Source organism: Dromaius novaehollandiae, chromosome Z (genome assembly GCF_036370855.1).
Source record: "Dromaius novaehollandiae isolate bDroNov1 chromosome Z, bDroNov1.hap1, whole genome shotgun sequence".
NCBI classification, from domain to species: domain Eukaryota; kingdom Metazoa; phylum Chordata; class Aves; order Casuariiformes; family Dromaiidae; genus Dromaius; species Dromaius novaehollandiae.
Window position 1 is genome coordinate 81,696,192 of NC_088132.1, and position 27,149 is coordinate 81,723,340.

A 27,149-nucleotide genomic window follows, 5' to 3' on the forward strand; every position below is an offset into this window, starting at 1 on the left:
ATAAAGTACATGCGCGCAGCATAACTGATGGATTTTAACAAACAGCCATCACACTGAAATCAGATTGTTTCCAGGGGATTTCACAAGGATCAGTACCAGCCCCAATATTCAGCATTTTCTGATCTGAAAGCAAATATAACACCGCTGCCGATAAATGAGCTCTGTGCTACACAAACAGCAGAGGCCAAGTGGATAATGATGAGACTAAGGTGATCTGAAGAGAGCGGAGCTCAAGCGACTGCCTGGAGTCATCACTCCCGTGCTTTGCGATCCTTGGACATGCGAACGGGCTTTTGCGAGAAACGAGGTGCTTTTACCTCTGTAAACAGCACCGGGAAGACCACTGCTGGGAAACTGCACCCCACACCAGAGCTGAAATTTTTTAACACCTTTCTAAAAATTGGATGGGATGCAGAAAAGAGCTAAGAAAGACATCTCAGGGGTAGAGCTAATCTCAGCTTATCAAAAGGAGGTCAAGAGGTTATCCTGGCAACAGAACACAAGTAACTTTAAAGGAAGAAAACGACAGATATGAAGGGACTCTAATCTAGCTGACTTCGGTGCAATAATGACCACGGGCAGAAGGCTGAAGCCAGGGACTTTCAGGTGAGCAATACGATGCATAAATTTTAGTGAAAGATATTAACTCACTGTGTAAAGATGTGGACCCAACTGTTTGGGTCTTCAAAACAAAGGTCAGGTCCTTCCTGGAAAATGAGTTTTGGGTCAGACACGTCGTTAGGCCCACTACGAGGGCGGCAGTAATGGCTGGTGTGTGCAGGTCAACGGAGAAGATCTGACCAGCGCATCCGGTCCCACCTCCTGGCATTCGTGACCACTGCCCCCACCAGACTGGACACCACCGGCCTGGAGGAAATCACAGAGGAGCCAAGGGACTGATTACAGGCTTCAAAATGCACGCTGAAAGAGCAATGGGGAAGAATGGAGCTGTTTGCCTGGGAGAAGAGGTAAATCAGAGGGGCACATGAGGCAAGGGCATGAATAATGAACAGCGTAGGAAGGTAAATGGCGAGTGTCTGTTCTCTGTCTCAGCACGAGGGCAAGGGGAAGGCAGTGAGAAACAGCAACGGGACGTTCAGGACAGTGCAGAGGAAGTGACACCCATGGCAGGCGGTGGTGGGGACCACGTCACCGCAGTCACCGAGCTCCTCACCCCGCAGGAGGGCCGAGGGCTGACCTGACACACACCCCGACACCCGGAGTTTTCATCAGCAGGAAAAACCCTTTGGGTGGATATTAGGCCTATGTGTCAGGAGGTAAATCAGCCTCTGTCAGAGACGGGGATGAGAAGCATTGGGATGACGGATTATTCCATACACTTGTTGCGTGTATTGTGTATTCCGCACACAACTTTGTAGCATCTGGTTTTTGCCGTTGTCTAGGACTGGAAATCAGCCTATGTGTGTGATCCACACCAGAAATTCCTACGCTCCTAGCGGGGCTTAATTCTGGCACTGACCTTTGTGATCTTGAAGAAATCAAGTAAAGCTTGACCCAGCTTCTTTTTTTTTTAACAGGAATACTTCAATTTGGCCTTTCCTCCCTCTGAGCCTTAGGTGCCCACTGGGAAAACACACCACTTTTAACACGGGGGTAAACACCTCAATGACATATAGAAGGCAAGTGCACTGATTCCAGGCATGGAACTGAGCATCCCTGTGGGCAACACTGCAGGTCCTTGACTTTAAAATCTAGGCCTTGTCCACTGCTCCAAAACCAGAGACAGAGCAGATGAATAAGAAGGTTTTTACAAACCTCTGAGCAAGAGAAAATGGAAATGCTTAAGCAACCCTACATGAAGCAGCTTCTCTGCATTCCAGTTACACGAATAGCGCTTATACTACCCCTAGCATCCTATTAGCATCACCACTTCTTTTTTCCTTGAACAGGCAGTTTCTTCTTTCTCAGGCATCATCCAGCTCCCCCTGAAGTCAGCACTGCAGTACCACGTCTTCCTAGTTCCTTGTTGGCTTTATCTATTTACTTATTTTACTCTCCTATTCTAGAAAATCAAGGTATTTCAGCCCTGTCAGACAAGCAGCAAAGAGCTGCCCAAAAAAAGCAGGCAGCCGATGTGATGCCGAGAAGGAAAGCTGAGTGACTGGCAGCTGGCGCACAGCCGCCCGTGCCAAGAGCGCAGCAGGGTAACGCGGGTCAGGGCCCCAGCGAGCACAGGAGGAGACGGGAGGCATCTCCGTGCTGGAAGGGCAGCGGGTGTCAGGCCTCCATCTGTCTGCACTGGGACAAGCCCAGGGATGCGTGCGGCGAGCTGGCAGCAGCATCGCTGCAAAGGGCAGCAGGCACACGGCGTGTCTGTTGTGGGAAGACCTCCCTGCACGGCCAGGCAGTGTCCATCCCACTCCTGGGCCTGTGGAAGAAGGCTTCTGGGTCCCTAGCTTTCGCAACGTCACGAGGTTGTTGGTGGCTCTCGAGATAGAGAGGTTTCCTTGGCTTTCACTTAGCTGAGCAGGCCTGGTTCATTCCAAAGCGACCATGGAAGAAGGACAAGGAAGAGGGGCAGACACCGAACTGTCCTTTGCGGGACCTCGTGGAGATCCCCTCTCCCTGCTCTCTCAGACACCGAGCCTGGGGAGAGGGGGGACATCTATGGACATCTGTGTGTCCAAGGGAGCTGCCCACCTCCCAGCCCTGTTCCCACCGCCCTAATTGTAGGAGGAGAGCGGAGGCCCATGGGGAGCGCAGCAAGGGAAGCGGAGGAGGCTGCAGCGGTCTCATGCAGGACTGGTTTTGTGGCATCTCCCGGGGAGGATTCCCGTCTGATCCCTGGGCAGTGACCTGGGAGGTTTGTTCCACGACCCTGCCCCGAGTCAAACCCTGCAGGGTTACTCAGCTCCAGCTGCACCAACCTATTTGAAGTAAGTAATGGTCCCGGAGAAAAAGTCCTACAGAAAAGCAAGCATTATTTTTTTCTTGTGTCTTTTTATCCTGAACCGATTCAGGGAAGAATTTAGCCTTCAACATATTTTTCCATCTGCCACTATTTGCAGAGGACTCGACCACTGCATGTGTCCTAAACCTTCAGAGTTCACCCAGGCTTTCTGCAACTTCCTGATGCTCTGGAGATGATCTCTGGCTAATAGCATCACACTCCCTGGCCTCACATTTACATTTGACTTTGCCACTAAATAGCGATGGAGAACTCTCCGTTCACAATGCTTCTCAAGGGCTCCTTTGACTGTTCTTGCTTCAGGGACAAAAAGGGGTCAATGATTCAAATCCCAGATGTTTAACCCAAACAGGTCCCATCCATCAACACCTGAGCAGAGGATTAGAATACATTGTTATTGCTGAAGGTGAATTCAAGAGATAAGGCATTAAATCAAAGTCTTATCTAACACTAGACATTATAAAATGTTTCCAACTCGCACAGAAAAAGCCAGTTTGGCTTAAAATTACTGAATCCCACCACATGCAGTTTTGATCAGCCAATCCATACTGACAGTGGAAGCCTTCTTCGTGGAAGTCTTAGCCTCCTGATTTGGCTGTCCAGATAGAAAGCAAAAATTTGGTGGTGTTCATCCAAAAAAGACAATTCAAGGTCTCAGCTGCTGGCACTACCAGGAAGATACTGTGGCTATGGATCACACAGTCCATAAACCGTGGATCATCTCCCTTGCACTGCCACTGCCCTTTGCTGCGAGCAGCTCTCAGAAGACCGTGTTTCCAAAAAGAGCTGCCATTATCGGTTGCCTCTGCTGATCTGCCTTCTCCTGCCTTGGATTCCTCTTATCAAAGGGGATGCACCAAACCCAGCGGCACCCAAATCTCCTGAAAATTTTGTTCCCATGGCCTGTTCCTTTTGCCTCACCCCTAAAACCAAGGGGACAATGCTGCAGAGGGTGCTGGCCCTGGACCACACTCACCCACTGACCACCTACTTAACAAGTTGTCTCGCGGATGCCAGCCCCAGAGGTCAGGAAGGCCGGTGAGTCCTGCTCGGGCTCCTGTGCAGGGGTCAACCGCCCTGTTTTGAGAAACGCTTTGCTCTCCCTGCCCCAAGCCAGCAAAAATTTTAAATTTCCAAGTCCAGCTTACTGAATGCTATTGATGATTCCCAGCCTGGAACAAGCAAGCAACCTGGAAGCTGCTTTCCTTGGGATGTACACTCAGAGCACGGCGGAGCTTGGTTTCGCCAAGCGCGGACGCCCGGCGGCAGCCAGCCCGAGAGCGTCCCTTTAAGTATCCGCGCTGTGCACAGAGTCCTCAGCGGGCGCCCGGTGCCAGGGCTCGCTGCCGAAGCCCTGCCAGGGAACGCCTCTCGCTGCCAGCGGCCTCGGGCTGCCTCCCCCCCTCCTCTTCCTCCGCCAGCCCCCGGAGCCGAAGTCGGGAGAAGACGGGATTAGGAATGCAATGTAACCACAAACACTCTCCAAAAAAGATATTACCTCAACTCCCGTCTTCCTCCCAGCCCACACCCCCACCCCGAGCGCCCTGCTCGGCCGGCGTGTTTTTCTTAGCCTCTCCTACACGTTTTCACACAGCGAACGCCTCGGCCTCCTCACCCACCCAGGTTACGGGGAGCGACTTCCCTCGGCTGCGCTTAACGCTTGAAGAGCCAGAACATCCCCCCGCTCCAGATGAGCCTTAAGCTGCCCAGCCAGAGCAAATTATTTTTAAGAGCAAAAAAGCAACCGCAGCGGACAAAGGCTTCTTGTCTTAAAGCCCTTACTCAGGCAAAACTCCCGTAGCTGGAGAATGGGGCGCAGAGAGCGCTGGTTTACGCTGCTATCAGGTGCTGCTGTGTAAGCAGGCGATTTGCCTGGCTTGGTTCGAAATGATCGTTCAACGTTGCGGCTCCCCCTCTGCAGAGCCCTCTTAAATTCATTAACGTGAATACCTAAATATTTACCTATGTGCCTAATTTTAACCATGTGAGTGGGGAGCAGAGATTTCACATGGAGATCCAGAGACCTTTGGAAGAACCTTGCTCCCCTGCAGAATAAGTCCATTTGCTCTAGAGTTGGATTTCACCCACTGCCAAGGGGCAGAACTTGGCCCCCCGAGGTTACAGCTCACTACGGTTGCATCCCAAATCCAAGACTCGAACCTCGGGGGTAGCATGGCAGCACCGCTGGAAAGCCACGCTGGAGCGCTGGCTCAGGAGCCACAGCCGATCGGAGAGGGCCAGCGAGACGGCACCTCTGTAGAGCTTCTCTCTGCCTGGCTTTGTAGTCCCCCGAGATGCTCCCCGGAGATTTTACTCTGATTGCTCCAGCAGGACCTGCTTTTTCAACAGGTTGAAAAGCACCGAGGAAGTAATTGCATATTTCCCCCCCCACACACACACATTTAAAAAAAGGAAGGAGAAGGAGAAGTAAAAAGGGCTCATTTATCATGTGCAGCCAAACTCTAGCCTGGGCTCGGTGAAATGAAAATGAGTCAGTGACACTTCGCATAATGGCATTCCAGTTTGTTCTCTTAAATAATTTGTATTTTAATGAGTCCATTTTACCCCAGCACTAGTTTGTAGCCCCAACACTTTCTCAAGCAATTCTATGCTTTAATTTGATTTTTAAAAGTTCTCAGTGTTGCATTTTTGTTAAAAAAAAAATGAAAAAGAAAAGCAAGCTCATTTCTCTCCTGGCTTAGATGGGAACAGGTAATGAATCTCTGTGTACAGGAGATGGTTCTTATCATCATGGCCTTGCTGTTCCAAACCAACTTATTTAAAGCCTCCCCCATCATGAGATAATGGGAACAGTGAAAGCCAGCAAAGAAACAAAAAGACAATCATCAGGAGCTTTACAGAAGCAGGTGAACACCATGATTTCCATCTGATCTGCTGCTGCTGGGACAGGTCTTCAGGTCAAGACATTGCAAATGAAAAGAAGTCGCTTTCGAGAGTGTAATCATGAGAGATGTATTTTACATTTAGAAACTATTTTTCAGCACCTGGACTTGATAAGGGCTTCTCCACATTTGGCCATGATTTCATGCTTAGCTTGCCGTGGGAGAGACTGCAGCTCAGCCTTTGCAACTGCTGCATTAGCGGTGTTGTCCTCTGATAATCCAGCTGATTTCTAGGGGACTAATTCTTCCATGCATTGAGACTCATGGGTGTCACGCAAACCTTCTTGGAGATGTAGAGAGGTTTTGCAGTTAGGATGAACAGGAAATGAGGACACGCGGGTGGTACCACACAAATCCTTCAAGAAATCTCTAGATAAATCACGTAAGCCAGCACACCTCAGTTCTCCTGCTCAGGTGGGATAATATCTATCTTCCATGTGCTGATGACGCAGAATGGTCTAGCAGTTCCCACAGGACCCCACTGAACTCTATTGCTCTTGTGTGTTACATGACGGTATTCCCACCTCGGCGTCTCAGTGGATCAGCAGTGAGTGTGGGACTTCAGAAACATGATTTACCTCCTTGCTTCCTCCTTGTTCCTTTTTTCTGAGCTAGGGTAGTTCATTGGTTAATGCTGCACAACACAAAGTCAAACCTATTCAAACTACTTCCAGAGGTTGCCTGAGCTAGAAAGTCTGTGTGTGTGGTGAAAACCTGCCAGAAAGCTCAGCAGAGAAGTGGGAAGCGAAAGCTGAAGCAGCATCTTAACTTGCCTCCCTCTGAACCCTAGCAGGTGGCACTGCTGATGCTCTTCTACTTGGAGGCTGGAGTCATCAATGTCTTCAATCAACTCCTTAGGGCCCAAAGCCCTGGGGCATCCATGGAGCTGTGCAGTTAAAAAGTGGTACACAAAGCTGGGCGCCAATGTGATCGTTATTAATATTCAGTATGTCATACGGCTTCAGGGAGCTGGGCAGGAAGAGAAGTCACCCAGTAGAGATGATGTCTGATGGCACTGCATCTCCCTGTGGCAGCCCCTCATTCAGCCTGCAGGACCAGGCTTTGCCCCATTTCGGGAAGGAATGAATGGCTGAAAGAGTCTGGATGAGGGAAGGAGAGATGCGTGGGGCCACAGTGCCAAAAAGAAGCAGGATAGCGAGGAAAGGGGAAGAACAGGAGGAGCTTTCACTGCAGCTTCCAAAGATAGGAAGGGTAAAATCAGCACTGGGCAAATATTAAACAATTCAGAGGAAACATTGCTTCATTTGATGGCTCGTGTCCTGTCACTCGCTGTCACTGCACAGCATGCCAGCACAGTGTGTTTTAGACCCTCACAACAACCAGATTACTCTGCCCCACCAGCCAACCAAGGCAATCCAAACCCATGGCTGTTTCCAAAGGATGAGGAGGTGCCAGCTCTTCATCAGGGCACAAAGTTTACGGATCAGTCCGCCTGCTGTCTGCTTCCCATGGTTTTAGAGCCACAGTCGCAAGGAGCCTAAGGCTTCCTGAGGACTGCGTGCATTCGGCTTGCAGGCTTTGGATCGAGATGACACTGGCTGGTTAAACCGCAGCTACTGAAAGCCAGCGTGCTGGTTCTCCCCACATGCTCACTCCCCCACGTTAGCCTACGGAGCCTCATTAACGGGAACAACTTTATCCTGCCAGCACTCAGTAACCTCTGCAGCTGCATGCTGGATGCCGGCGGGGGGAGAGGATTCCTAACCCCTGCCGGAAAAGGAAGAGCTTGCAAAGCACCCAGGGAGGAGGACAGGCTCTTTGGAGGACTTGCAGCTTAATCCAAACCAGGGATGGGGTGACATTTATGAACTGGAGATAGCTGGGAGAAAATGACCCCATCAGGCCATCTCTGCTCTACCATCTAATCCTTTCAGACACACTCTACCTCCCAAACACTGCAGGACCGTGGGAGAAAAGAGGCACCAAGAGACTAACTGAGCGGTCAGAAAAGCAGAACCTCGTCTAGTATCTCCATCGTAAGTCCACCGTTCATTTCAGTGGGAGACATTATGAAAAAACAGAGTTTAAACGCAGTGCTATTCAAAGGGAACCCTTTCAGGTTTAAAAAAATGCAAAAGCTCAGCAAACTGTGTTAACATCAGCCTAAACAGGTTCAAAAGCAGCCCTCACCTTCAGACTGGGGAAAAAAAAAGTCAGAGGTTTATACTCCAATTTATTTCTACACATTTAACAAATCAACATTTCCCTCCCATCTTTCTTCCCTGGAGTAGCAGTCACTTCAGCTCAGTTAGCTTTACTCCCAGCTCCCAAAGCCTTGGAGTTATGCTTGACCTTCACTATTGTACTGTTTTAGTTTCCAACTTCCCTTTGCTTATCCTCCTCCATGGAGCTCTGCCAGACTTTCTCCCTCCCTTGAGACCATCCTTGCTGCTACTTTACTTGGGTTTTAATCACCTTCTACTTTGATTACTGCACTTCCCGCGTTTACAGCCTTCCCCTGCGCTGTGCCATCTCACCAGCCTTTTTGGGAGTACCAAATGGTCCAGCCAGATTACTCTCACGCTGGAGGAAATATCTGCTCTCTTTTCTCGGTTTCTTCCCTACCCTGGAAACGACTTCAAAGCCGCTCTCCCTGCTGGCAGAATTCCCTGGAGCAAAGCTCCTTGGACAAGGCGAGCAATCTGAAGAGCACAAGGAACCTGGCATTACAGCTGAAGGTCACATTCAGGGTCCACCAACTGCCTTAAACAGCCCAACAGCACAGGCTGACACACGAAACCCCAGCTGTGCCTCCAGGAAGATGCTTCCCCAATCTCGACCAGTTCAAGATTGTTTTAAACTCTGAAGAAGGGGGTCGAATACCCCCTTCCAAATTGCTGTCTTTCTGCTAATTTATACTACTTCTTGCTTTCTTTGCCAGTCACATAAAATATCCAAGCCTTATTTGGCTCCTACTAGGCTCCCGGTTTTGAAGGCATCATGCGGCAGTGAGTTCCACAGACCAACTGTGTGGAGAAGCGTCTTCATGAACTTGGCTCTTGCCTTAGAAAGACCCTGGTCAGAAGTGCCCGAGGTGCTTTCTCTGGCCTCTCATTCTATTAGAGATGTTATCGTCCTCTTTGCTCTGCCTCTACTTGGCTTCATGCCCTCCCCCAGCTTTTTGCAGCCTCTCTCTCCTTCTCTGCGCTTTTTTCTCTGGCTGGTAATTGTTCTCATTGCCCTTCGCTCACAGATGGTCCTTGGAGAGCCGACTGTTGACATGGTGCCAGCTCTCCTCATTCCCAGCTGCTAAACTGCATTAAGAGACAGCTAAAATACATTAGATGCCGCTTCTCCATGCAGGCCAGGCCGGGACCAGGCTGGGGCCTCCCGCAACAACCTGCCCGTGGACACGCGGGTCCTTGCTGGAGAAGGGTTTGCTAACAGAGCCCACCCGGCCCTCTCCAGCTATCCAGCTCCCTCCAGCCGCTTGTCGTCCGGCTTCACCCCCCTCCGCCCTCCCGCCGGGCTACTGAGTCACTTCCCCCTCTCCAAACCTCTCCTTAAAACCTTCCTGTTCGCCTTGGCTTGAATGAGCCTGTCTCGGGAACGCTCGGCGACGTCCCTCATCGAGTGGGGCACTCCGCCCTCCGGGGCAACCCAGTGGGGACGGGGTCCGGCCCGTCTGCCCTCCGAGGGGGAAGACTGAATTGCACAGGATGGATGTGGAAGTAAAAGTAGTGGCCGGGGGGGAGGAGGGGGGAGCAAAGCAGACCAGACAGGAGGTGACTGCAACTCTTATTTTTTCACCGGACCGAGTTGTTTTTGGAGGCGCAGACACTGGGTTCATTCACGAAGCAGCTAAGCGCCGGGTTTTTGACGGAAACAATGAGTGAGCGAGGATGAGCATCGGCAGGATAAATGACCCTTTTCCTGCTTCCCAAAGCGTCTTGTTCCCTTCCTAACCTAGAGGCCAAGCGGTCTCGGGGCTCTGCGGAGCTCAGCCCCAGCTCACAGTGTGGCCGCCAAGGGGTTTGGCTCCACTCGCGATTCCCGGGGAGCCTCCGGTAACCCCAAGGGCATGCTTGGGAAGGGCTTATCCCAGAAAAGGGCTCCCTGCTCAAGCCAAGGCGCCGGGACTCAAACCAAACCCCATCTCCCTGCACGGGATGGTCCAGCACCTCGGCACGAACCCATCCTCCTCCTCCCCCAGCCGGCACCACCGCGCAGGGGCTCCCACGACGGGGCGACGGGCCGACCTCCGTCGCACCGGCACCCAGCCTCGCACGGCCGCAGGTTTTCGACAGCAAAATTCCAGCTCCCAGAGCCTTTCGCCAGCGCACAGTTTGCTTTGGAGAGATACAAAGAGAGCGGTCTGACTTTAGGGTTCTGCTATCTTAAAACCTATCAGAGGGATATGCTATCTTACACTGCCATAATGGATTAAAGCAGAAGATAAAATGCCATTCCATTATGTATTTATTAAAAGCACCACTTGAACTGCTTTTATTCAGCATACATCTCCTACTAAAGAGGCACTCCTTGACTGTGTAAATCAGTGAGCAATTGTATTTTAACAGCCTTTAGGATGGCATTTCCCCACAGTTTTAGATGGACTATCAGACAGAAAACCTCTTCCAAAACTCACTTATCATAACAGGCACTAGCACCGAGCTCTTTACTGCTCCTGCACCACCGAGACGAACACAAAATGGGCTTGTAAAACACACAAAGCACTGATCATTCCCACCTTTCACCCTGATGCACGCATGTCCTTAATGACAGGTCAAAATAAATAAATTCGTTAGCGGAGGGAAACTATTCTGCTCGCAGTGAGAGATGGGACTTCTGGGATGCGGTGGAAAGGAGACCGCGGCCCCACCAGCCGAGTCTACCTATTCTGCAGTAGGCAACTCCCACGAAACCCCAAAGGGTGAAGCTACCTACATGTACCAGCTACCTGGGTGGACGTTTTTACCTAAGTGGAAGAAATGATGCCAAATTTTCAATACGAGATTTCAGGTGTGAATAACAACCTCTGCGAATGACAAAACAAAAGCTGTTGTGTCGCCTCTGCTTTACCAGAACTGGAAAATGCAGAAACAAATTGGATTTTTTTGTTGGGGCTTTTTTTTTCCACCTCAAGAAACATTCCCTTTTTTATTTATTTTTTTTTTTTTTTTGCAGGCTCTGTTGCTTTTGGTAGAAAGCTTTTTTCTTTTTTGTTCTTAATGTTTTGATGAAGAAACCTGAAGCAACAGTACTGATGAGCTGGTTATGATTTAACTAAAACACTGGTGGGAGAGAAGCACTGCAAGCTTGATCCTGCACTGTGGAAGTCAGCGGAGGCTTTGCCATTTCCACGAGCAAATCTCACATCTGTTGACAACAGGCGAGAAAGATGTACTCACATGCACGTGGAAGGCTATCTCCTGCCCCAAATATTGAGTGGAAACCATCTGAGAGAGATAGACGGATATATAGGAAGGAAAGAAGGAAGGAAAGAAGGGCGAACGGATGGACAGAAAAGGGAGAGGATGGAGCCACGGTGCTCCAACATGCTGACACCAGCGGGGAAGCAGACACCACGGCCACAGCTGAGGTCCTGCCCAGCTCACAAGGCAGCCCACCAAAGAAGGCCCCCCATTTACAAGCAGCAGCAAATTCTCCTTTTGCTAAGAAACACGGGGGGCCCTGCCCTGCCCCTCTGCCACAGCCACAGTGATCTGGGCACACAGTGGCAACAGGAGCAAACTGGACCTGGGGCTCCCTTCTTTCCCTGTGGCCTCCCACCGAGGCCTTGCTGGGCTTGGGTGGAAGGCTGCTGCCTCGTGCTCCTCCAGCACCATTTGCAGTACAGCATCACAGGCTCTTTTCTGCCCTCGCAAGACGCTTGTCGGCTGCAGATGAACCAGAGTGCTGCCTTGCTGACCAAGGGCTGTGGCCTACTGTCACCACCTCACCTGCGAGGACAACCCAACATGCCCGGGGCTCCTGGCTCACCTTACGTGATTAGACACCAGGAGTTGCAGGCAGTGGGATCCCAGTAAGCTGAGAAGCCAGACACAGTGGGGCTGACTTCCTTGGTTGCTGAAAGACTAATCAAGCTTATCTTCATCTTATGTTGAGACAAACTGAAGGGGCAACGGGCTGCGGTGCTGTTCGCATCCCTACTTCCATGCTCAAGACAAGCCAATGTGGTTCCCAGACCTGTAACCGCATGCACCTCCTGTATCACAGGTCTGATCTGGTGGCTACTGTTTTACTGGCCTCGATACCAATTAAAATGCCTTTTGGTAGAGCTAAACTCTAACAGGGTTGACAAAGATCATTTCAAACCACAATTGCTTCAAATCTCGGCCTGCTTCAGCCCATGACCTTCTTGGCAGGATCTCCCTTCAGAGTGGCAGCCCCAAACAGGAGCTGACAGTGTTTAGAAACCTTTTGAACCAGCACTGAGCTCCCTTGGGTACTCCAGGGAGGATTTCTCTTAATGGCATGCAAACTCCCCGGCTCTGACAGCCGTGCTGCTGGCCTGCCCGGGAGGGAAACAGTGCCCATCCGCTCCGTTCGGCAGTGTGAAAGGTCACCGGGGAAGGTGCACTTGTCACCAGGAATAAACTGCTACATGGAGGTTGTGTCACATTTTCTTTCTCAGGGATGGAGCCAGAGCCAGCTGAAGTCAGTGGAAAAGCTCTGCTGACGCTGGTGGAGTCTGGATCTGTCTCGAAGTACTGGGGAGAAATGCGGCGTAGAAAGTAATGAAATTGCTCCTCACTGACTTGGGTCGTATCAGCTGGCATGGATTACACCCTGGGAGACACCCAGGGTATGTATCCATTTACATGGACATGCAAATCAGTCCTGCCCCATGATCACACAGTCTGGAAAGTGCCATTTTCCCAGTCAAGCCACTTAAATAACTCCTCCCCTTTACTTCCATTTACAGATCATCTTATTCCAAAGCTACTCTGAAACAAGAAGCATCACCAGACCCACAGGGATCTGGTTTTAGGGCTGCAGCTCAGCAGAGGGTGGACAATTCCCTGACTGCTTCTGGGATGCTAACGTTTCCAAGAGGAACATCATAGGGTTTTCCCTATTTTACTGTTTTTGCGTAAGAGGGTGGCAGTAGGGGAGATGTGGCTTCTCTCCACAACAGAGAGCTAAGCAGGAACAGGGCTACAGCAAAGGCAAAGGGGACATGCCCAGAAGAGAGGCAAACGTTGTCTGCTCTGCTGGTAGGAAGAAAGCAGAGTCGGCCAGCGGTCATCCCTACTTGCCTACCTGGGTTAGTGATGTCCTCAGCACCCAGGCACGGACCAGGGAACCCCCTGCAAGCCCAGCTCTTGGCGCGTAGCAGCCGGCAGACGAAAGCAGCCAGCACCAAAGCTACCTCGGCAGAGGCGGCCCTGTACGACGGGCTGGAGAGGCCGTGTCCGGCTCCTCTCTGCCCCTCTCTCTGAAATGTAGGTCAAGCCACAAAGTGACAGCGCTAGCAGAGCTGCCTCTGCCCACCAAGGTGCTTCCAGCACTGTATCAAAAATTAAAGCGAAGTAATAAAAATTAAAAGAGAAGTAATATGGAACATAAAACCCAAGCATGGGAACTAAAAAGCCCCCGGACGCTGCGGTATTGTTAAGGCAGGGCATGAACCTCCCCTTGCAGCGCTGCCAAATCCCTTTTCCACAGGAAATTACCCTCATTTCTGATTGCCATCATCAAGTGGTGCCAAAGACGGGCCAGACGTTCGTAGCCTGGCTCATCTGCAGGTAGCAGAGCAGGGCGAACACCATTTCCTTACAAGCTCTCCTACTCCTGCGGCATCTGGTGAGTTTGTAACTCCAAGGCACCCACCTCCATCTCAGGTCTCTGCTGTCCTCCTCCCGTGGCTGCCTCCACTGCCAGCCGGTCCCACAGAAACAGCAGCCCCAGCGCGAGCATTTTAATGGGATATAGCGGGGGGAAGCTGGTTTTGATTCATTTGGACGCAGAGCTGAGCTCCCTGAGATGTTAATCCCTGCCGGTGGCCGGCGCGAGGCCCGGAGGTCCGCTCCCTCGCCCAGTGTCACTGCCCACCTGGGCCGGGCCCCGGCCGCCGGCTTGACCCAAGCTGCCCATTAACATTCCCTTCGTCTTGTAAATATTGCCTGAGCGGCTCTGCCAGCCTCCCAGCCTCAATTAATTGCGGCCTGGGGGAGAAGGAGATAAGAGAGCACTAAAATTTAACTACATCTCCACAGATGGTAAAAATAAAGTTTGATGTGACAAGCAAGGGCGGCGGGGCCCGGCGCAGGAGCTCGCGGAGAGGAGGAGCGGGGGCGAGGAGGCAGGCGAGCCGGCCCTCCCGCAGCCTCCTCCGCATCCCCGCAGCCGGCTCAGGCCGCCGAGGTTTTCTGGAGCCTGTTTGGCTGATGGCGAGATAATTATGCCTCCAGCCCTGCCTGGTGTCTCGGCTTCTCTTTCCTTGACACCCTTCGCAGTTGATTCCGCGAAGGGCGACCCGAATCCCCATCACCACCCGGCCGCGGCTTGCCCTTCCCACCCAAACATCTCCACAGAAAAGCCAGCCTGTGGGAGGGGAGAGCCGACCGCCCTCACCTCCCATTGCTTGAGGGGATTTGCAGAAATTTGGCATTTCACGGGATTTGACTCCTCGGGGAAAAGCCTGCTCAGGAGCAGGTTACGTTGACGAGCAAAAGCTCTGCTCTTCTCTCTCAGCCCTCCTTCCTACAGTATCGCTCCCCGGAGTCCCGGAGACATCCCAGCCTGGGCTCTTCAGGTCAAGTCCAGCTCCATCGCTCTCAACAGGATGGACTTCCCATCAGTCTGACTCAGACCAGGCTCTAAGTCTCTTGACCTGAGCTGAAATCTGGGCTTACACACACTGCAGCCCTCAAGCCCCTCTGCAGCCTTAATGGTCGTAGAGACCGCTGCATGAGAAACCACTGTATTTCTGGGCATGACCCTTTCTCTAACAAACCAAGCGATTGCAGGAGGAGTTTCAGGCTCCAAACAGCATCTTCAGTATCAGCGGTGACACCGGAGATGTAACCGGTCCTTCAGCATTGTGCCAGGCTCCCGACTCCTGCCGCAAAGAGCAGCAGGTTATTGACAGCGTGGCCCAGCCTCTGTCCAAAGCGAACAACGGCGATTTTGCTGGAACAAAAGCAAGGGCCACACAGATAGGGGTTTTTTTTTCTTTTCCCAAGATACCACTAAATTCCACGAGCGTGTAGTGCCGTGGCCCCTCGTGCTGACAGATGCCTCAGCATCCCGCGAACAAACTATTACAGTGCATCGCTAGCGACGCTTTCAACACTGAGGAACAAAAGGCTGCGGTGGGGAGGGGAATGGTGGGAAACCTTGCGGGCTCTCGAGCTTCATTTGAGACCTGGTGTTTGCAGCACGCTCTGCATTTCATCTTTTCATAAGTTACTCTTACCAGGAAACATGACAAAAAGGGGGCATTTCAAGGCAGAAAAGTTGGTCTCCAAATGCAATTTTTTTTTTTAAATCTTTTGTTAGCAACTCTTCTGGGGAGCGGATCCAGCAGAGGCAATACAGTGCAATGTGCACTCCTAAATTAGTTTCCAGGCACTTGGGACGCTTTATTATTCATTTCCTCCAAATATTAGGTAATGCCTTTCGCCCCTTTCAAAGTCTGTACGAGGGGTCTTTGATGCATTGTGCTACTTGAAAGTTGCAGGCCTAAAGAAGCGTTTCTTTTAAGTCTTCTCTTTTATCAAGCATATTCTGTTCTGTTCACTATAATGCACACAATGGTATAAGAGTCTTGACCTGCTTCATGTCTGATGGGCTGAAATCTCAGATGCATAGGATAAAACAGCCATTCCCAGCAATACAGCTTAAACACTTATGGCTCTATTCAGGCAAATATTACCCAGGGGTCTGCCACGCCACTGAAAGCTGCAGAAATTGGCTCCGCAGACGGCTGACCAATTCGGCAGTGAGAAACGACCCCGCTACATTAGCTCCCCTTTTCATTTCACTCCGGGCGAGCTGGGGTCCGGAGGTAACCACAGCGGGAGGCGAGAGCCAGCCGGAGCCAGATCCGTTTGCTTTTTGAAAGGAATTTTGCATGTGTGACCATGAATGTCATTACGCGGATCTGCAAAAAAGGCAAGGTACTGACGTTAAAGCAGCATCGCAGAAATCAGCCTTTTGTCTTATGGCTTTAGGGGAGCTGTGTCACCTCCTCTGTCTCTCAGGGAATCCGAGCAAAATTTCTAATGGCTAAAACGCTGCACACAGCTCAGATAAGCAGATATGCCTCTGCTATAAGTTTACGACTATGGCCTTTGGTGAGTCACTTCACACCTTCCTGCATCAGCTTTCCCCATGCATGAACTGGAAGCAGTATTTCTTGTTCTCTAGTATTTCTCCTTTTTTTCTGTTTACACTATGAATTTACTAGTTTAGAGCTTGCTTCTGTCCAATATTGTGCAGGACCTATGATGCTAAGTGAAATTCATCCATACAAGAGCAAATATGTTTCAGTACAAAATTAAATGGTTTTTTTTTTCCTTTAGACAATTGCACTGACATGTTTTTACAAAAGTACCAGGCTGATGTTCTTGGACATTAATCTGCTTCTATCATTGTCCAAATAATCTTGCCAGATTAGGACTAGCAGAGATGTTTTAAAGGGCAATCTTGAAACTCAGGGGTAAAATTCAACGCAAGGCCTGAAGGGCTCCTAAATGGGATTGAAGCCCTGTGCGCTCCTGGCTGCTTGAATTTGCCTTGCATGTCTTATGCCCCAGAAGCAAAAGATGTCTCTAGTAGGACTGAGAAAAGCAGTGTGCGGGCTACCTCTGTTCATAACAGAGACGGGTCCTTCTTTATGATACCCCTCACCCTGGTACCCTCTGGTATCTCCCCACTTGCAATCTCACCTGCTCAGCCTAAAACACGAGACTCCTGACAACAGTCCCCACTACGACATTACCCCAAGAAGACCATTTTTCACTCTGTGTAAAAGGGAAGAAGTTGGTTTTGCACGAGCCCCTCCTTGACACCTATATTCACACCTCTCTCACACGACAACGGCAAGGCATACAGCAGCAGATCCTGACCTTGTAGAGCAGGACACATGTGGCTGCAGCCCTCGGCTCTGCTGTACGTGGTCTCAGCAAGAGTAGCTCTGAGAGAGCGGATCTGATGGACAGGGACATGGTCTCCAGGTGGTCCTGCCTCTTCCAGGATGCTGCAGTACTGGGGAGGTGAGCGGGGGCCTGGTTTCCCGAAGGGCTGAGCATCTCTCAACCTCTGCTCATTGCTGATACAGTGATGGGGCCTCGGTAGGGCTAGGAGCCAGAGTGCAGGCACAGGGCTCCCTCCAAACTGGCCTCCTCTAAAAGAGAAGGCAGTCCCAAAAACTGTGACAAAAGACCTTTATAGGATCACACCCTCAGGTCAGCCAGACCAGAGCTCTGGTCGCCTGCAGCAAATGGGAAAATAAAAATATTTTCCTGCAGAAACTCTGGCCAGGTGATTACTGTCCAGTTAGCAGCTCCTCGACCTGCAAGATACACAGCTGCTTCAAACTGCAGAAGGGTTCAGCCTCGACTGCAAATACTGTAGCCTAAAGGTACCGAAAATAACAAGGGGTTATGAGAAAGTCTCAGCTCTCACATTACCCATCTGGTTAGGAGGCTTTTCAGAAGCCATCTTAAGTATCCTTATTAAAATACAATCAAGACAGCCCGGGGTTTTGTCCTACGTGTGACTGGTGCCGTGCTACCGAGCTGGCCTGCTGCAGGCAAGTTGACAGGTCATTATTCTGTGTCCTACAAATTCTATGAGCCGATAAGGAAACTCCAACAATTTGATGGTTTATCAGTTTGTAGGTTGGAAAAGGAAATTATTTCAATTGAGATAACGATTCTATTCCTTTCTGGCAAATTAGAGCTTTTGCTTCTCATGGGGGCTGTGGCAGAAGCAGATCCAGGACAGGGATGGGACCGATCGCACACTAGTCAGCAGAAAGACGCCGTCACAGCCAACTCGAACGTCTGCACAAATTGTAAGGAGACTGAAACTGCTCCTTCGAGAGAGAGAAAGAAAAGAGAACAAGATTGCAGGAGAAACAAAATCTATTTGTAAACCCCAGGCAAAGTCAACACGAGGAAGCCCGAGCAGGAGTGCAGAGATGATAATAGAGCCTGATGGATAGTTCACAGAATTATCAGATATCATCCAAGTCAAATATGCCGAGGAGCCAATTATTTAATGCTAAGTGCAGTGCAAACGGATGTTTAATAAGCTGAATCACTTCAGGATTTTAAGAGCTCTGCTTCTTTCAGCAAAAGGGACAAAACCTCAGCTGATGTAAATGAGGAAAGTCACCCCCATGCCAGCCTTATAAAACCCCTCCTAATTATGTACTAGAGCCTTGGATACTCACCAGCCCCCCATCCCCTGAGACACTGGCAGGTATCATTTTGCCAGACAGGAGGGACTGAGGTGCACAGAGGTGAAATGCAGATGCATTTGGGGAGCTGCTGAGCTCCTTGGGGGGCACGGTTCAACACCTCCCGGCTCACCGCCACGCACAGCGCTGGGGGAGCTGAGCCGCCCCGCTGTGCCACCGTGCCCCGGTGCTGCAGATGGCCTTCCAGGCTGCTTTGTTTACAGGCGAGCAAGTTTTTGCTCTCAGGAAGGCATGCTGAGCTATTTTCTAGCTGATTGCAGAGAGGCAACAAGGAGAGAGTGGGAGGTATGGGAGCAACGGAGGAGTTTGGGCTCTGCTTCGGCCCCTGATTAGAGTCTGTTTTGGAGTCAGCGTTGTGCATCGCTTCTCAGGCGTTTCTGCTCGGAGGGCTGCCAGGAAGACCCAGGGACAGCCACTGCCTACCCTCCCTGTCCGCCTGTGCCGGGATGTGACCCCACAGGCACCCATCCTCTCCCCAAATGCAACCAACTACGGCTGAGATGCCAAAGTCCAGTGTCATCTGCACTTCCCATACAGCCAGAGGAGAGAAATGAGCTTCTACCTCATCCCAGCTTTGATGTCTAAACTAGATCGGATGTAACATAAGCTAAAAACGCCTCCACTCACTATAAAGTACCTCTGCATCTAAGTTAGTCATCTACATTGTTAAACGTCTAAAAAACAGTCCTTCCTGCAGCCTTTTCTCACCTCTGCTCGTAACACCCCTTCCTCCTTAAGCTCACACCTATACTCCATGCAGCTGATGTAAGTCTTAAAATCCCCATCTCCCCATGATCTGCTCTCCACCGCCAATGCTCCTGCACATTCGCGCAGTCCAGGATACCGTATTGCCAAAAGAGTAATGCAGAGCTAAGGTGCCCCTCAGCGTCTGTAACCTGTGCCCACGTGAAAGACACGAAAAGCTGGTCCACGAAGGGCAACTGCGGGTACTCAAAGCACAGCTCTGCCAAGGATTTGGCTAGTGCAGACAAGGCAGTCACCCACTCGAGGTTTGTGCAGAAAGCCTCCCACCTGGTGCCAAGGAAGATAACTTGGTTCAGCACAACCGACTCAGGGTCTGGCTCTGGCATGTTTGAACCAGCTTACCAGATAAAAAACGAGGCTCCTTTCTTCCTATTCAAGACCACTAGGCAGAGACCCAAGCCACAGTCTGCTGTGGGACAGCTGTAGAAAACAGGCCTGGAGAGGACCTTGAAATGTCACCCAGATCACACCCCCGTGACTGGGTCTGCACCGGGGCCAAGCACAACAAAAGCCAAAAGCACTCAAAGCATTAACAAATATTGTTGCTCATCATACTCCTGTGCAGCTGCTGAACTATCTGCTGCTCTTTCCAGTACTGCAGCATAAAGAACACACAAATTTGTATCTTCTACAGATTTACAAAAGGAGAAATTAGCAGTTCTGTCATTCATAACACAAGAGAATTATATTTTTGTGAAATCCGATCAATACTGCAAACTGCCCAGATCTCAGCTCCTGCAGAAGTCCCCAGTACCTGAAGATCAGACCCCAAGAACATCAGAAAGGCATCAGGACAGCACCGTCTTACTCAACATGTGTCCTGCTTCCTGAGAGCAACCAAGTCTCCCCCCAGAGCCACGAGCTCCGCACATAGGAACGCACACTCACCGCTACCTTTGTCTTCGCTTCAAATCTCAGGCGATTCTCCCTTGGCGCCTTTGAACATTTCCTGAGAAACGACAGAGAGAAAAAAGTTTCATGAGATCCAGAACTGAGCTTCATCTGTTTGGAGAGCCTGCCCTGGAGAAGCCTTCTGCTGTCTTCTGCACTAGCTACCCCATGAGAAACCGCAGAAGTAGGCCTGCTCCTGCTCTTCCACCGGGTCCACCACGGCCACTGCCTGCAGCTGCTGCAGAGGCCCTCGCTCAAGCTGTGCCTGGGCAGCAGCTCCTATCGTGGAGTTACTCCTGATTTATGTTGCTACACAAACCAAGACCAGGCCCCAAAACTCTCCTGCTGTTCACCCCAACCTCACACCCCTACTCTGAAGGGTACCAGCCTGCTTCACACCAGATTTCCACAGGCAGTTCAGCTGATTCTTGGCTCCTCCATGTCCCATGCCTAAACAGGCAGGCCTGTATCATGAAATCCCTTAGCAACACCGTATCATGGATGTAGAGGTGCAAACCCAATCCACCTTTCAGCTGTAACACATCTTCTCCTACAGCAGCTGGGAGATGAACAGTCCCGAAACAGATCCTCTCCAAGCAGCACTGGCAGGTTCGCCCATCCCACCCCCCGTCAGCTAAACGTTACCGCGTTGTCCCTGTGGGATTATCAAGTTTCTGTGCCTTCCTAAATGCACAGCTCATTTCTCCAGCGGTGTTGGCAACAACCCCACGTCCTGCACACATCAGGCCCAGCTGGGCAAGGTGCATGAGAGGCACCATCCCAAATCCTGCCAATACAAGGCCTCCACCTGTCTTAACTTAGGCCTTTGTTTGGAAAAGCTAAAAATCCAGGTTAGGTGAATATGACTGTATTCAGCATCTACTAGATTAGGTAATGAAATACGCTGATGGCCAATAACGCAGGCTACGGGGTGATTCACGAGGGACAAAGTGGACAGTAGCTGGCTTGGAAGTGGGCAGGCATCAGGCAGCAGAGGAAGGATTAGCAAAATAGTGGTTTGGGGGTCTCGACTCCATTTAATTGTAATTTTGGGGTGTGAGATTGCTACCAACAGGCAGCTGCCATATTCCCCTGGCCGAGAACCCCTCTAGGTACAACTGCCTGCTGGCAACCCCAGATCTCCTGGGTAAGGGGAGAGGGAACCGGTGTGGCAGCTGCAAATGCGGACTGGCTTGTGCTGCGGCTGGAGAGTAGCGTGTAGCCAGTCACACATGGTAAACGAGGGCAAAATAGGAAATTGCTTCCATAATTCAGCAGTCAGATGGACAAGTGTTATCCGCATGCAAAAGAAGTGATGAACTCACTACCTTGTACACTGTCCCCAAACTGGCACCATCAGCTCACGCCTACAACTGTTTCCTGCTCACACCTGCTCTTAAACCTGGATTTGAACCTGAATTGCTGCTGGGGTCAATGAGTTCTTAACAATTAATGAAACCCGCAAGAAAAAAAGGGATTTCTCTGCCAAGACTTCATGTAGTGCAGTCAACTGGGAGTCACTCAATGAGAGAAGAGAGTCATTTATTGTGTGCAGTCTCTGAATTTGTTGTGTTTGACATGGGCAGAGCAAATGCAGTTCATTCCCGTTTGGTAAATTTTACATGAGAAGATTGAAACAAATGCTAGGAGACACGTGTTATCACGGGTCAGCTGGAGCTGGAGACGCAGGCTCCTCTTCTCGGGGTCTCCGAGCACTTTGTGACTGACTCAATCACCCAAGCAGTTCATCGTCCCCTTCTCCAGGCAGTCCTTGGCATGGCTTTCCTGGGAGGGGCTCTGTAAGCACGAGCTCCCCCACTACCGCACGTGTGACACGGGCAAGCAACTGGGGACCCTCTCCCACCCTCTTCTTCGTTTTAGACTTAGGCTGTATCCACCTCAGTCTTGGGTCAACCTTTATGGGACTCTGCCGCAGGAAGGCGCAAACAACATTTCTCAAGTCAGATCTACACCTGGATTATTGTGCCAGAACAGAGCAACCAAGGGGCCCTCACCCCTGCAACTGTTTCATTAAACTGGTAAGATAACTGCAGTGTGTGTGTGTGTGTGTGTTCAAGGAGCGGAGAAGAAACACAAGCAATAATCTTTGTGATGGCCTGTATTTTTCCTTTTCATGCAGCTAAGACCATCAATACAAGGATATTTAGGCAGCAAATACAGCAAGGAGCACAGGTGACTTTTATAGCATACACTGCCTTGCCCAGCAGCCCGGTGACGATGGCAATCCAGGCTGGCCTGGCTGCTAGGGCTGTAATCGGCCCCGAGAACGGGAATTCTCTGCGGCTAATGAGTCCATCTGTGTTTGAGAGCATCCAGCTGCTCTGACCTTGTGCACTTAAGCCTGACCTCCTTCCTTAGCCCCATCCCGAGTTCAGATCATTAGCTGATGAGTAACCACCGCTGCAGAGGACTAATGGCTTGTTTGCTGCTGAACAGCCAAAAGTGATCAGCGAGGGGGCGAAGAGCTTAATGCAGGCCACTGTCAACACGCCCGTGTGGGTGAGTGCTGTTGTCATTATTTTGGGCAAAATTCCCAGTGAAGCCTCCAAATACCTGCAATGCCCTGGCTTCACGCCTGAGATCATCAGCAAAGGCTTGGCCCTGCTGAGGTCAGCGCACAACCTCCTCCCGGCATCAGGGCAGGATCTGGCACCACACTTCTCTCAAGCGATGCTGGGCTCCAACTTTAACTTCTACTTAAAGAAGTTGGCTCCTCTCTCAAGAGACAGAGGCCTGCATTGCGGCTTCTAACTGTGGCAAGGGGAACTCAGGGACACAACAGCTTGCACCATGACATCTAAAATCACTGTTTGAGGCTCAGGAGAATCCTCATGGGACGAGGTTATAAATGGGAGTCACTGGGGTAGACAAAGGCTGGGCCTGAATTACAGTTTCATTAACAGATTGCCATGGAGAGGTGCCTCAAGAACAGAGCCTGAGAACAATCGCACTCACGACATACCCTCTAAGCCAGCAAAGACTGAGCCGGAGAAAATGCCTTGGTAGCATTTTCCAAATAGGATGGTGCATCGCGGCGAGCAGCCCAGGCCTCCTTCTCGCATTCCCAAAACGCACGCGAGATGAAAGCTGCAAAGCAAACAGGCTTGCATGTGGCTTTTCGCTCAGCCACAAGGTCCCTTTTAGCTTCTTGGGTCGGTTTCTAGATGAATCCAACACACCCTCCTGGATATGACCTAAGGTTTCTAATTACCCTCCTTGAATGCATCACTAAGATGCCACATCAGCTCACCCATGAGTCTGCTTGTCGCCTTGCCCTCAGCAGCCAGGCTATGGGTGCACGCTGCATGGGAGACAGCCCGATAAATCTGCACCAGTCCCTGGCACAGAGGGTAGGATTCAGCTCTCAGACACGGGGATTTGGGTGTCTGCATGTCAGTGTTGGATTTAGTTGCCTAAACACATGTTCCCATCTCCATGTTAGACTCCCGAGGTGATCCAAGGCCCCCCGCACAGGACTGCCGGATCTGATGCTGGACCTGCACCCTGCTAGATTGACAGCTGGAGCTTAAGTAGGATGCCTTAGGGTAAAACTAGACACTTATATCTAGCAACTGAATAATGAGCTGCATGTCTACATGTGTGCTGGCAAGCTGGCTGTCTAAGCTCTTACTGTAGTCAGTGCAGCCAGTGGTGTCTGCAGAGCCATTCAGTTACTCAGATATCCCTAACTACTTCAGGGTGAAACACCCTGCAGACTCCACAGACTGTGCTGGGCAAAAATCCAGAGATTTGGGCATCTAGTTCACACCTTAATCTTCTACTGCAGCCCACCTTGAGCTCTTGGTCCCAGTTTTGATAGCTCCAAAATTAAATTGATTTGTATTAGAAGAAAGTGCCCTTCAGCTTTGCATTCTCAGGCCTGTGCTATGGTACAGTGCAGTGGAACAGCCCCGGCGCATAAACAGTTGCAGAATGGTTAGTGTTGTGTATCTCCCAGATAATACCATTAAAAAGAAGAAATTTGACAAAGAAAGGAAAAAACAACTGATACCCAACTCTCTGTCATGAATCATTCACCAAATGGAATTTGCTGTCTAGTTTTTAAATAAACTTATAAGTTGTTTCCAAAGTGCTGTTTGCAAACACCCTCTGTTAATCTGGAAAGCAGAGGCTGCTAAAGGCTGTATTACATTAAATCTCAATCAGTTATTACTTTAAACCATCCAGGACTTTTGCGATCAATTTTCTCATCTTCTTGACATCACCTGAAAGCCAAACATTGTAAAATGCCTTTCCTGCGATTCAGCTTTAACTAATAAGCCCAGGTCTGGGGACCTGAGTTCATCTCAGAGTTCCCCTCCTGCCTAGGCTCTTTCCAGAGGCCTCTGCCCATTTCCTTGATACTCTCTCAAGAGTCTTTGACCCTACCTTCACATCCAGATGCACTCAGGAGAGGCTACCTTAGTGCAGCAGTAAGGTGCCACAACCATTTTCTAGCAGGCTTAATAACTGTGAGTGAGGTAGGGAGCTAGAGGCAAACCCTGCCACGCTGTCAGACAGAAATGACAGTGAAATCCTGGCTTCAGTGAAGACGTGGAGAAAACCACTGTTTTTGCAATAATCCTCTTTCTAGCCATTCGACTTTATGTCAAGATACTGAAATGCTGGGTGGAAAGGAGACACCTGGGGTCATACTCTCCTCACCCTGCATTAGGTATCTGCAGAAAAATGCCCACATCCGGGCTAGGTAGCAAAACTCCCTTCACAGGCAAAGGAGAAAAGCTACAGCAAGATCCAGCTGACCTGTGTGGGACATCTACCTAAGGAAAAGAGGAAATTCCCCATTCCAAACTGCACTTACTTCTCTCCCTTGACTCTAAAGGGAGTCTGGACCACTGCTGCAGAGGTGGCCACAATCCAGACATCTAAATGTGGACAGACAAACTCTATCCAGCCAGAAAAATTTCTGCTCAGATGAAAACCCAATTTCTCTCAGCTAACAGAGCAACCTTCAGAGCCTGAGCCTCACTAAAAGTCCATGTCATCCCCAATGACTGTGTCCTTGAGAAGTCCACTGGCATCGAGGCAACCAAGTCACTGAAGCCCCTTCGGAAAATCCCACCTGCCAAGCCTATTTTGCAAAATGCACTTCTGTCACACACTGCCACACGTGAAGGTTTCATTGCCTAGGGGAGTGCTTGTGATGACGGTTGCCATTTTTAACGGAAACTCCTTTTTGTGCACAGAGAAAAGGCGCTTTGGTTCGTGGGCTCGCGATGGTGGCCGTGTGGGTGGGTGGGGACAGGACCCACAGCAGCCGTGGGGGCACCGTGCAGGCGCGGAGCTCTGCCTTGCAGGAGCAGGAGCAGGACTTGCAGGAGACAGCTCAGCTCTTCCAAACCAGGGAGAGGTGAGTGAGTGAATGCAGGAGATACTGAGGAGGAAGAGTATCCCGGATGTGTCTTTGGGCTCACACCCCTTCCCATTTCTAGCCTGCAATTTTTCCCTCCCTGTGTAAAAATGGAAATAATGATCTCAACTGCTTTTGGAAAGTGCTTTGAATCCACCGACGAAAAGTGCTAGATAAGATCTCATTGCATTGTTATAATAATGGAGGGAGAGGGAAAGCCACTAGGAGAAGCTGAAGGGGGGAAAACCCCATGTAATAAATAATAGTCTATAAATTATATATATCAAATGCATTAAAAAACCAATCCTCCGAGCAGCAGCTGCTTCATTCTTTATTGTTGATAGCATCAATATAACAGGGGAAATTACCACCTTGTGTTCTGCAACACATCACACTGACTTTCCTTTAAAAACTCTAATGTACCCTGATTGCAAAGTCAATTTAAAATTTACCATAAAACACAGAATCTCGTAAACTTTACAACCCCAATCACACTCACTCAGTGCTTCTGCTCAGCTCAAATGCACAGGCACCTGCTTTGCTCTCCAAAGCAGATATACGACGACATGCTGCAGACAGCAGATGGGCGAGCAGACCAGGCCATTACAACGGAGATCTGCCTGCTGCCAATTCCAGCCACTCCAGTGGAAAAAACTGAAAGTCAATTTGGAAAATGAGCTGGCAAATGGGGATGGTGGAAGTACCCTTTGAGCTCCACGAGACAGTTCATCCCACGTGTCGGCTCTCATTTCTAGCATGATGAAAAGTAGCCGAGTCAGAATCAAAGCTGATGAGATCTTGAGCGCAGTTGGGGAATTTCAGTGCCTTGAAAGCACCAGGCTGTGGTGGGACCAGGACCCCGCGATGCTGAGCCAGCATCTCTCCCTGCACTGGCACATGTTTAAGATACTGCCATTTGAGCCCCTTTGCAGGCTCTGATGAAAAACCTGAAGTCACTTCCCTGCACCCAGGTTTGACCCAAGGTGAACCTGGTGCGAGTTTTTAATGAAGGCGGGGAGCATGCAGCTAGGGCAGCACTGAGACCCCATCATTTGTTCTTGCAGACATGGGTTCCACTCATGTGGTTGATGACGGAAAATTAATTAGGCTTCTTGTTCGGCTTCCTACACAAAACCAACTCTTTTTGCTTCTGATTAAAGTGTTGTCACTGACACAAAGCCCATCTCTGTGAAGGGGCACAAAGCATTTCAGCTGAAGCAATGGAAGAAGCTGCACATTTCAGGAGGCACCTCCCCAGCAGCCTTAAACGCTGCTCCCTGCACGCCTGTGCTACGCTTTCACTCCCTACGTTCCAGCTTAAAATTCTACCCAGATTCGCTTTCGGCTCAAAATTGCTGTGTCTATTTAGGGAGGAGCTACGGAAACCTGCTATATGTCATTTTTGCAATCAGCCCCTTGTATTTGTGCCTGACAAAGTCGTAAGGAGCCAGATGCTTGAAGAAGGAGCTTGAGGTGTAAGGGTTAAACCCAGAAGAGGAGAAGAAGGACTCGGGGATGAAGCAGTTGATCAAAGGGTAGCTTAGAAGTTATTTAAAAATAAACCAGAAAGTAGAACTTCCAGGCAGTTGCCGCTGTAATTACAATGCAGACAACGGAGCCATGGTGCTGTTAAGGTTACTGTATTTTCCTAGCAGCTGTGTTTAATTTACTTAAAACATGAAAAGCCATCAGGTCAGATCCCATTAGCAGAATCACTCTGGAGGAGTACAAGAGCCCAGCCAGCCCAGCGCCGCAGAAAGGCAGAGGGCAAAACACAAATGCAAAATGCCCCTGAACAAGTAAGAGAGGTTCCTGCCGTGGCCAACAAGAACATGCATCTCCTTCGGCCTT

The 27,149-nt window shown here is 50.3% G+C and overlaps 1 protein-coding gene across 2 annotated transcripts in view; it reads right to left on the minus strand.

Moving 5' to 3' along the window:
* Positions 1–27,149, minus strand: part of LOC135324725 (zinc finger and BTB domain-containing protein 7C-like) — a 182,947-nt gene that overhangs the window by 57,915 nt on the left and 97,883 nt on the right. For both annotated transcript variants that reach the window (XM_064501563.1, XM_064501564.1), the window contains one exon: positions 19,904–19,964. The gene's annotated coding sequence lies outside the window, so the exon portion shown is untranslated. The remainder of the gene's footprint in view (positions 1–19,903; positions 19,965–27,149) is intronic.